Below are 11,414 nucleotides of genomic sequence, written 5' to 3'. Positions count from 1 at the left end.
TTTTAATTAGATTTGCCAGCAGCATACCACCCTGCATCCCACTGCTGGCTTGCTTCTGAAGCTAAGCAGGGTTGGTCTTGGTCAGTCCCTGGATGGGAGACTCAATGCTGCTGGAAGTGGTGTTGGAGGGCCAGTAGGAGGCACTCTTTCCTCTGGTCCCAAAAATGCCCCAGGGCAGTGATTGGGGAAATGTAAAACTTGTGCTGTATTTGAGGTTTTAAAAGGCTTCTGAAGTTTGTAATCTCCACGAAGAAATTTCAGACTTGTTCTTCACTTATGACAAATGTACATTAATTATTTTCCACGTAGTAATCCTTTTACTGCATAATTATTTTCCTGTTGTAGAAAACTCTCAAATTAATCTCCGATACCTGCAGCTTAAAATTGGAGATACATGCAGAACCGCTCGTTCCTTTTTCTACCAAAATGTATAAGATGTGTGCTAAATGACTTTATAATGTCTGGTGTTCAACCTTCCCAAGTTCTCTCACGTCACCCCGCTCCTCCGCTCTCTCCACTGGCTTCCAGTTGAAGCTCGCATCCGCTACAAGACCATGGTGCTTGCCTACGGAGCTGTGAGGGGAACGGCACCTCAGTACCTTCAGGCTCTGATCAGGCCCTACACCCAAACAAGGGCACTGCGTTCATCCACCTCTGGCCTGCTCGCCTCCCTACCACTGAGGAAGTACAGTTCCCGCTCAGCCCAGTCAAAACTGTTCGCTGCTCTGGCCCCCCAATGGTGGAACAAACTCCCTCACGACGCCAGGACAGCGGAGTCAATCACCACCTTCCGGAGACACCTGAAACCCCACCTCTTTAAGGAATACCTAGGATAGGATAAAGTAATCCTTCTGACCCCCCCCCCCCCCTTAAAAGATTTAGATGCACTATTGTAAAGTGGCTGTTCCACTGGATGTCATAAGGTGAATGCACCAATTTGTAAGTCGCTCTGGATAAGAGCGTCTGCTAAATGACTTAAATGTAAATGTAAATGTAATGATATAAAATTGTCCATTTAAGTATTTTACAATTAACAGACCTCATGACCACAACCTCTGGCGTATCATTCACATTTTATGGGGGTTTCTCACAAGATACGCATGTGATATGACATCATACTCTTAACTTTGGAGTTGGGAGTCATGAGATTTCACCCACTTTCAAATTTAGCCTCAAATTAAAACTCCACTATCAAACATTGGTTTGGGTTTCGGTGCATTGACTGCCTATAAATGTCAACGGCCACACGGGGGAGACAGAAAGAAATGAATAACAGTTTGTGGGAGTGGTTGAAAGAGAAAAAAAGATGGTGTGAGGGAAGAGGGAAGATTAAGAGTGAGTGGGAAATAGATTTTGGGATATCACCACAATGTGAAAACAGCAAGTCTTTCCTATTTTGCGTGCATGTGGCAGACTGGGCAGGCTTTTCTCTGGCCGTATGTCAGGGTTGACTTCTCTGATATACAGTATCTACTGGCAGGAAAACTACTGGCAAGAAAACAGAGGACTGAATCAATGTCCTCCTTTAGCTCTTGTGGTGATTATTGACTTAGTTGTTTATTTGTGAAGACTTCCACTGAATCAATTTCCCCACTGGAAGACGATCTTGGCTCCACCAGGGTCCAAAATCCCCTTCAGTTGCCGAGAAACCACTCCAGTGATTTGTGTGATGTCAGAGTTCATTAAAGACAGTGACATGCCTGCACTGTGAACGCAGCCAAGACCCTGCTATGGAGGGGAGAGGAGGAGGAGGGGGTTTTGGCCACAGCCCACACACCCTATCCCCCATGCCTCTCACGCACACTGTCTCCCTCGCTCACACATACACACGCGCGCACACGCGCGCACACACACCATGTCTCTCACACAGGCACACACGCTGCCCCCCCACCACCTCCCCACTCACATACACACATGTTGTCTTCCCCCCAACACCCCTGCACCATAGGGCTACTTTAACATGCATTGATTGTTTTCTGTCTCCACGCTAGCTTGGGAACTGGGCTGGGTTTCAGCATTGAGGATTAAAGCAATGAAGAGCGGGTTTGGCAGGGGAAACTATCGTGGAGGATCAGGATTTGATGTTTAATTGATCGAGTTTGGATGTTGGAGCTGCAGGCATGTCACTTGTAATCACTCCAGATTTATTTCAGTGTGCCTGCACGCTCCCCATGCCTCCTGTGCCTTTTCTATGCTGGTTTCCTCTCATTTAGCAGCACAGTCTATCAAAGAAAATGGTTTCACAGCCAAGCATTGCATATTTAAACATGGGAGGGAAATCGTGGCTCTAATTGAAAACAACAGCCCACTCATAACTCTGAACTAGAACTTAAAAATGTGCTCTTCACATCAGTCACTCGAAATACTTCGAAAAGAAACGCTCTCTCATTTCGACTCTTGCCTTTCGTTTCCTTTGGTACTGTGCCATGGCTCCTGCTGCTATGTGCTGTACAATAAATTAATGATTGATCTTTCGCTCTCTCTCTCTTTCTCTCTTTCTCTCTCTCTCTCTCTCTCTCTCTCTCTCTGTCTCTGCTTCTCGCTCTCTCTCTGCCTCTCTCTCTCTCTCTCTCTGCTTCTCGCTCTCTCTCTGTCTCTCTCTGCTTCTCGCTCTCTCTGTACAGCTACACTTCTTCACATTTTTTCTCTCTCATCTATACTCCAGGTCCTCTCTCTCTCTCTCTCTCTCTCTCTCTCTCTCTTTCTCTCTCTTCCTTGCTGAGTGCTGACCCATTGCTGACCTGGCATGGTGTGAAGCAAGTGACCAAGGAGTGGCTGTTCCCTCGTGTGAATCTGTCCAGACATCTGTCATGCACACACTTATTCTCTCTTTCTCTCTCTCTGTCTGTCTCTTTCTCTCTCTCTCTCTTTCTCTCTCTCACACACACAAACACACACACACACACACACACAGAACTCAGAGATTTCAGCCAGCTCCCGCCCCCTGTGTGTGTACCAGCATGGACCAAGCCCTCATGTTCCATCAACATTTTCTCTACACACAGTTAGAAATATAATTTGTGGAGTTTTTTTAATCCATTACAGATCATGCATTGCACTGCTCCAGCAAGATCTTATCATTTTTGTTCTTATCATTTGTAGCCACCGATTTCCATGGGGCACATTTTTGGTTCACTGTTCACACCTGTAGTAGCTTACAGTAAATAGTACAGTCTCTCTCTCTCTCTCTCTCTCTCTCTCTCTCCTTCTGTTTCTCTGTCCCTTCCTCTCTCTCTGTATCACCCTCTCCCTGTGTTTCTCCCAGTGAATACCAGGGGTGCAGTGAGGCTGGTGGCAGTGTGTGAGGCACCATTGTGTGAGGGGTCGAGGAGAGTCAGGGGCCAGACAATGCCAGGGTCAGAACACTCACGGGACGGAGCGGCCATCCACAGAGCAGTCAGCCAACACAGCCAAGCACACAGAGAGAGAGAAAGAGACAGAGGAAGGAGAAGAAAGAAAGCGACTGAAAGAGAGCGAAGTGAAGTAACAGGAAGAGCGCAAATGGGGAAGAGAAACAGGAGGAATAGATAGAAATAATGAGAAAGAGAAAGAAAGGGGGATTTATGGGCTTCCATAGTCTGTGTAGGAGGACTGAAAGGCACTGTGATAACAGAAACAGACGGATGACAAAGAGAAGGAGTTAGTCAGCAGAGTGAACCAGCTTAGTCAGCAGAGCTAGCCAGGTGGACTAGTAAGGCCCAGGCAGTCAGTCTCACTGTTATCCTTTTCTCACTGCTGAGCCAAGCTGAACTGGTCTTGCCTGGTTTCACGCCCACCTTAGTTATTATAATTTTGGTGGGTGCATATATTTGTCCTATTTCACAGATGTACAATTGTGTATGAATACACGTGTGAATTGGAAATGTGTTTATCCCAGTCTCCCTGAGACACCATCAGAGAGTGGGGTCACGGCCAGGGTCTGCCATTATTAATGGCGACCCTGGAGCAATTAGGGTTAAGTGCCTTGCTCAAGGGTGACAGATTTTTCACCTTGTCAGCTCGGGGATTCAAACTAGCGACCTTTCGGTTACTATTCCAACACTCTAAGCATTAGGCTGCCTGCCGCCCTATAAAGCTGTTGGAAGCATGCTGGAACCGTGTGAACATACTATACCAGCACTAGCAGTCTATGGTTGGGGTCGGCACGATAGAGTGAAAATGGTATATGAGTGAACAGGTCCCAGTCACCATGGAGCTAGATACTCTGACCAGCACGGTCCTTGAGGCTCTACGATGACCATTTATTAGCTGACCTGCTGAGCACTGCTGAGAGAAAATACCAATACCTTTTAATTATGACATCATTTCCTCTCAAGCAATCCCTGGATTGCGATGAGCTTCGTTCTCTTGATACTGCTTCTTTTGGTGGTTATTACTTAGGTCGGTCACAGTGTTTGGGATATTTGGTTATGCAATTTATGTAAATGTATGTAGATTATTCAAATGAATCTAAATTGCCCCCTTCATTTGCTGTCAGTGGTATTTGTATCATGTGTGGTTGTTGCATGAAAGAAAATGTTATTTTAAAAGAAAGAGTATTGGTCAGTCTATCCTTGAAGAAGTGTGTGTGTGTGTGCGTGTGCGTGTGTGTGTGTTGACTCGAGGGGAGCCTTCAGCCCTTGGTTGATCTATGCTCCATCTGACAGGGGGGATCCTGAATATCTGCCCACAGCCAACTGACCCCCCTCCCACCACAAACACGCAGGCACACACACACACACACACACACACACACACACACACACACACACACACACACACACACACACACACACACACACACACACACACACACACACACACACACACACACACACACACACACACACACACACACACACACACACACACACACACACACACACAGGCACACGCACTCACAGACACACCCAGACACATATCCCTCCTCCTCAGGTTACCACCACAGCCCACCCCCTCCCCCACTTCCCTCCTCCTCCCTCTCTCATCCCTCCAGGATGGGGAGAAAGAAAAGCAGTCCGAATTGGATGTCAGAGGGAATTAGATGGAAGACAATTTGATTTCTCCGTCTACCCTGCTTCCTTCTTTCTTCTCCTCCACGGAGATGGAGAACGAGAGAGAGGCAGGCAGGCAGGCATTGGTGTCAGCCGAGGAGTTGATGCTCGCAGACAGGAGACAGTTACTGAGAGAGAGAGAGAGAGAGAGAGAGAGAGAGAGAGAGAGAGAGAGAGAGAGAGAGAGAGAGAGAGAGAGAGAGAGAGAGAGAGAGAGAGAGAGAGAGAGAGAGAGAGAGAGAGAGAGACTGGCAGAGAGAGGGAGATAGATGGAGTTAAAAGGAGACAGAGAGGAGGAGGAGACAGGCAGAAAGACAGGGAAACAGACAGACTGAGAGGTAGAAAGCAGCAGCCCATCCAGCCATTTAATAGTCCTCCCACTCAGTGTGCAAATGGAGAGATTGACACGTGCTAGCAGGAGCTTTAATAGCCATTGTAATGGTCCGCAGTGCAGGTGGGCGGAGAACCCGGCCTGAACCATCTTACCAACCCAAAGTAACTCAATTTTCCCACTCACACCCATTTTAGAAACCCTTTAGGAAATGGCAGGAGTGTCGAGTTAGTTACCTTCCAATTCCATGTTGCTGGTGCTCTTAACCACTCTAGGAAAGTGAACACATTGAATGCGTCCCAAATGGCACCCTACTCCCTATATAGTGCACTAGCTTTGACCAGGGTCCATACAGCTCTGGTCAAAAGTAGTACATTAAACAGGCAATAGGGTACCATTTGGGACACAGCCATAGATTTCCTACAAACCACTGAGGAGGAGGCAGGGGAGGTGGATTCGGGTGAGAGTGGCCACTCTGTGGTAATGTGGTGGGGGTTTGGAGGGTTGGGGGTTGGAGTCCCTGGTGGGTTGTGGGAGAAAAGCTGTGGTAAGGCAAGTGGTAGTAGAGCTGCATGAAGCCTACTAGGACTAGGATAAGGGGAGTCAAATTCTTAGCCTCGATTAGCCATGCCAACCAAATCCCCCCCCCCCCCCCCGCACACACACACACTGGAGACAAGGTTCTCCAGTTATTTTAGTATTTCAGACAGAAGTGTGGTGACTGTTGAGTTGTTGCACTTGTATTTCACCATAGCTGCGGGTTGCCAGATCCCAGCAGAGCGCTGCAGATCCCCCCTCGCTGGGTCCCAAACCCCCTTTGGCTATGGGGCTTTCTGCAGGGGGTGCAATCTCTACTGCAGACCCCTGAGGTTGCCAGATCCTAGAAACTCTCCATCCAAAGGTTGCCAGATCCCAGTAACCCCTCATTGCGGTCCCTCACTGCTGCTCCACCAACCCTGCAGCTATGGGGCTGACTGCAGTAGTGCATGAGTTGCTATCCTCCTCAGCCTCGGGTTGCCAGATCTGCTCCCAGTAAGCCGATGCACGGCAGAGGAGGGAGGCGTAGCGCTGGCTGTGGTCTGGTGCCACGCTGGGCCTGGTTATTATCTCCAGATGACATCAGCATGAGCAGCAGATGCCTTTTTGGCCACAGGGGCCGGAGAGAGAGAGAGAAAGAGAGCGAGAGAGAGGGCTGTTCACAGCTGGATTGGGCTATTTATTACCTCTACTTATCAGGCCATCTCTCACTCTGCAGGGAAACACTGCCTGGTTCCTCCCAGAATGGCCTCGCTAACTCAGGATAATAATGTCATCAAGATGAATGTGTATTTAGAAAAGATGTATACATTTACAGTATATGAGCAACTCTACATATAACAATATTTTTAGTAGTACATTTGTAGTAGTGGTATCTAGTGTTGCACATTTTGGGGAATATTCAGAGGTGGAAACTTTCCGTGGGAATTAACGGGAATATATGAGAATTAACTGGAATATATGGGAATGAATGTAAATATATGCAAATTAATATTAATACCATTTAAATGTAGATGTTTTTTGCATTAGATATATTTACCATATCATATGGACACAGAAATATCAACCTTTTACCTTATCATAAGTAGACATAATTGCAAATGATTAAATCCTTCCAATAGAAATAAAAAAAACTATTTAGTTACGAATTGAACTTTAATTAAATGAGTTGACTCTTCACATGGGATGATTTCACTGAACAACAAAAGAAAGGGAATATTGAATGATCCCCAATGATCCATCACATCTCCCAAAAACATTTTCAACATACATCTGTAAAATGCTTTGGTTGTCTTCCTCTAAGGCTTCCATGTCTTCTCCCTGGACCTCCTCAATGTCCACCTCTTGAACATCAGACTGAGCCCTCATCTTCACTGTCACTTTCCAACCTTGTTGAGGATGGCTCGTTGTCAGGCTCAAAAAGCCTCAAATTTGCCCGGATGGCCACCAATTTTTCAACCCTTGTATTGGTCAGCCTGTTGCGTGCTTTGGTGTGTGTGTTCCCAAACAAGGACCAGTTGCGCTCTGAGGCGGCTGATGTTGGTGGGATTTGGAGGATGATGGAGGCAACAGGGGAAAGAGCCTCAGATCCACAAATCCCTTCCACCAGGTGGCTGATGAGATATGTTGGCACGACTTGCATATTGCATCTAAATCCCAAAGTCCTTGCTTGGAAGTGTTCTTCCTTCGCCAGACTGCCAAGAACCTTGCCCTCTTCCAGGCCAAGGAGGCGAGACACGGTAGTGATGACACCATAGGCCTTGTTGATCTCTGCACCAGACAGGATGCTCTTGCCAGCATACTTGGGGTCCAACAAGTACACTGCGGCATGTATGGGCTTCAGGCAGAAGTCTTCACACTTTTTGATGTATTTCAGAACGGCAGTTTCCTCTGCTTGGAGCAACAGTGAAGTGGGCAGGGCAGTACAGATTTCTTCTCTTACATCTGCAAGCAGAGTCTGAAAATCAGACAGGATGGCATTGTCTCCCTCAATCTGTGCAATGGCTACTGATATAGGTTTCAGGAGTTTCAGGCTGCTTACCACTCTCTCCCAAAATACATCATCCAGGAGGATCCTCTTGATGGGGCTGTCCATATCGGCCATTTCTTGGAGAGACTCCTTCCCCTCCAGGATACTGTCAAACATGATGACAACACCACCCCAACGGGTGTTGCTGGGCAGCTTCAATGTGGTGCTCTTATTCTTCTCACTTTGCTTGATGAGGTAGATTGCTGCTGTAACTTGATGACCCTTCACATACCTAACCATTTCCTTGGCTCTCATGTAGATTGTATCCATTGTTTTCAGTGCCAAGACATCCTTGAGGAGCAGATTCAATGCATGAGCAGCACAGCCAATGGGTGTGATGTGAGGGTAGGACTCCTCCACTTCAGACCAAGCAGCCTTCATGTTCGCAGCATTGTCTGTCACCAGTGCAAAAACCTTCTGTGGTCCAAGGTCATTGATGACAGCCTTCAGCTCATCTGCAATGTAGAGACCGGTGTGTCTGTTGTCCCTTGTGTCTGTGCTCTTGTAGAATACTGGTTGAGGGGTGGAGATGATGTAGTTAATTATTCATTGCCCACGAACATTCTACCACACATCAGAGAAGATTACAATACAGTCTGCTTTCTCTATGATTTGCATGACCTGCCCTTGAACTCTGTTGAACTCTGCGTCCAGCAAATGAGTAGATAAAGCATGTCTGGTTGGAGAGGTGTAGAACGTTCAGAAATATCTTCCAATACACATTGCCTGTGAGCATCAGAGGTGAACCAGTTGAATACACAGCTCGAGCTGTTCAATTTTGGAAATTGAACGGAAAGTTTCTGACCATTTGCAACCCTAGTGGTATCTAGCACTAGCATGAATATTACTTTCAAATGCTATTACGACAAATTAATCATTATAATTATGCGGGCTGTTAAAAATAGTAATTAGTAATGCCAATAATGATGTAATATAACAGTTCATTACTATATGGATGTATAGGCCTGACAGCAGTGCTAGAATATTTTAAAGAAATGGCATTTATTTGAATATTAATATAAGACGCTTATGACTTTAATGAATAGTAATAATCCTGCTAATAGTAATGGTAGATAGTAGTAATAATAATGTATTAACTGACTGTTCAGTATGTAGGTCACTACCATAGCGTGTTCGTGTGCCGGGCTGGTCTCACAGTAAAGCAGCTCATTTATTTATGCCTGGGTTTTATTTGAGGGACAGAAGAGACAGGCAAGATTAAACTACCGTGGAAACAAATCACAGCGGCGAGGGCGGAATTAGATTAAAGCACCTGCACAACGCGCCCGCCATCAGGTTTTAGCTAGCGTTTTGTCACTGTGTTCGTGTGTGTGTGTGTGTGTGCGTGCGTGTGCGTGCGTGCGTGCGTGCGTGCGTGCGTGCGTGCGTGCGTGCGTGCGTGCGTGTGTGTGTGTGAGAGAGAGAGAGAGAGAGAGAGAGAGTGAGAATTTACTCTCTGTCTATCACCCCTCTGTTATTGTACACCCCTCTCCAGGTTATTAATATATATCCCAGGCCTACATCGCCCAATTTAATGAGAAAAAAAGCAAGAGTCAGGAAATTATATTTCTAATCAGTCTCCTGCAAAGGCCTCTTTTATTAACGCAGAGATGCTGCTCTTTCGCTTCTTCTCCCTCTCCTCCCCTCTCTCTCGTTCTATCTCTCTCTCTCTCTGTTAATGGCCTAGCAGCCAGCTATACTACTTATCATATTAAAGCTCTCAGCTCTGAAATACACACTCCTTCCACTCTCTCTCTCTCTCTGTTTCTCACCTTCCCTTCCTTTCTCTCTCTCTGACCCACCTGCTCCACCTTTTCTACAAGAATTAATGGTGGGCTGTTATTTAATTGAACGAAAAACCCCAGCATCTCGACGCTTCGAAAAATCCTAACAGATTTTATTTCGCTAACGTTTCATTCTCAATAGAAGTGCGCTGTTATGAAAAAGTGCCAATACGTTATAGTATTTCTATTTCAGGGAAATACTGTAGTAGACAGATCTGCACCACGACCGAGGTTTGCGTCAGAGCTCTAAAAGGCCTCATGAATTTGTATAACAATCACGTGAGCCTGAGCCCACAGCACGTACAGTAGATGATATCAGAGAGCAAACGATGTGCGCTAACCGCCAATTTGTATTACCGTTATGCAGATCAGTTCATCAAAATGTGATGGAGATGATATTACATCTTTTGTCATTTCCATTCAATTGAAGAGACAAGAACCTGCTAGTTTGACCTTGTTTGAAGCAATGAAAGGCAATTGAATTTCTATATTTACCTTCTAATGTATTTGTTTTACTCTATTTGAAAATGACAGTTATCTCTGCCACAGTGTGTGTGTGTGTGTGTGTGTGTGTGTGTGTGTGTGTGTGTGTGTGTGTGTGTGTGTGTGTGTGTGTGTGTGTGTGTGTGTGTGTGTGTGTGTGTGTGTGTGTGTGTGTGTGTGTGTGTGTGTGTGTGTGTGTGTGTGTACACGTGTGTTAGTACTGGGAACAAAAACACTCTCACCAACATTACACATACTAAACAGTTGCATAGAGTTGCATCAGTTTGGGAGTCCCCACCCCTTTGGGAGGCCTGGCTCTGGCGAGTTGTGTGGTGTGTATGTGGTGTTGACCCGACAAGGGTGGATTCATCACCAAAGAAAAACACCACGGCTAATTAATCAGTTCATTTTCAAAATAGATAAAACAAATGGAGGGGAAAAAGTCAAGAAATACTTCAACAATAGGATCATAACCAATGTTTATTCTTCTTTTTCTATTGATGTCATATCATTCTTTAAAAGGGCAATCTGCAATTGCTACATGCATTTTTAGACTTTTAAATGAATGACTATATAGCCATTGATTCTAGAAGAAAACAACTTACAAATGCCTCATGTGCTTAGTTCAGCTGTCGTACCCAGACAGAACCCAAATTACGAGCTTTTTTCACTCCATTGTCTGTAAACCAATGTAAGTGTAAACAAACAAAGCATAGCCTCAAACATGTTTAAAACTATGATTTTGATATCATGGATGGTCAGTATTTGCATCCATAGCTCTTGTCTATGAATTTGAGAGTGGTTACGTACCCCCAGCACCATCCCTCAGCTGTGGTGGGGTGTCATGTTTGTTATTGTTTGAACTGCAGATTGCCTCTTTACATCACTGTGTTAAGTTTTCATGAAAGTAAACTACTGAAAACAACCACCACCATCATTAACGTGGGCCCTCGACTTATCTCACACATCGTTGAACTTGCATATTTTAAAGTGCCCACATCACTACATCAAGATATTGGGAATCTCCTAGATATCTGTTTTTCACAATGGTCTAATGACAACTGTGACATAATGATGTCAATGACAACTGAGACATTTGAACATTTTAAAAAGGAAATTACCAGGAAATTAACAGGAAATTACCATAATATAAATCTTAGCTAGTTACCCATGAAGTGCGTAGATACAACCTCCGCATAGAAGAAGGCCCTCTAGAA

The sequence above is a fragment of the Salvelinus alpinus genome, chromosome 2 (assembly GCF_045679555.1).
Source record: "Salvelinus alpinus chromosome 2, SLU_Salpinus.1, whole genome shotgun sequence".
Classification (NCBI taxonomy): Eukaryota; Metazoa; Chordata; class Actinopteri; order Salmoniformes; family Salmonidae; genus Salvelinus; species Salvelinus alpinus.
The sequence above is the reverse complement of the archived record's forward strand: the minus strand, read 5'-3'. Positions refer to the sequence as shown.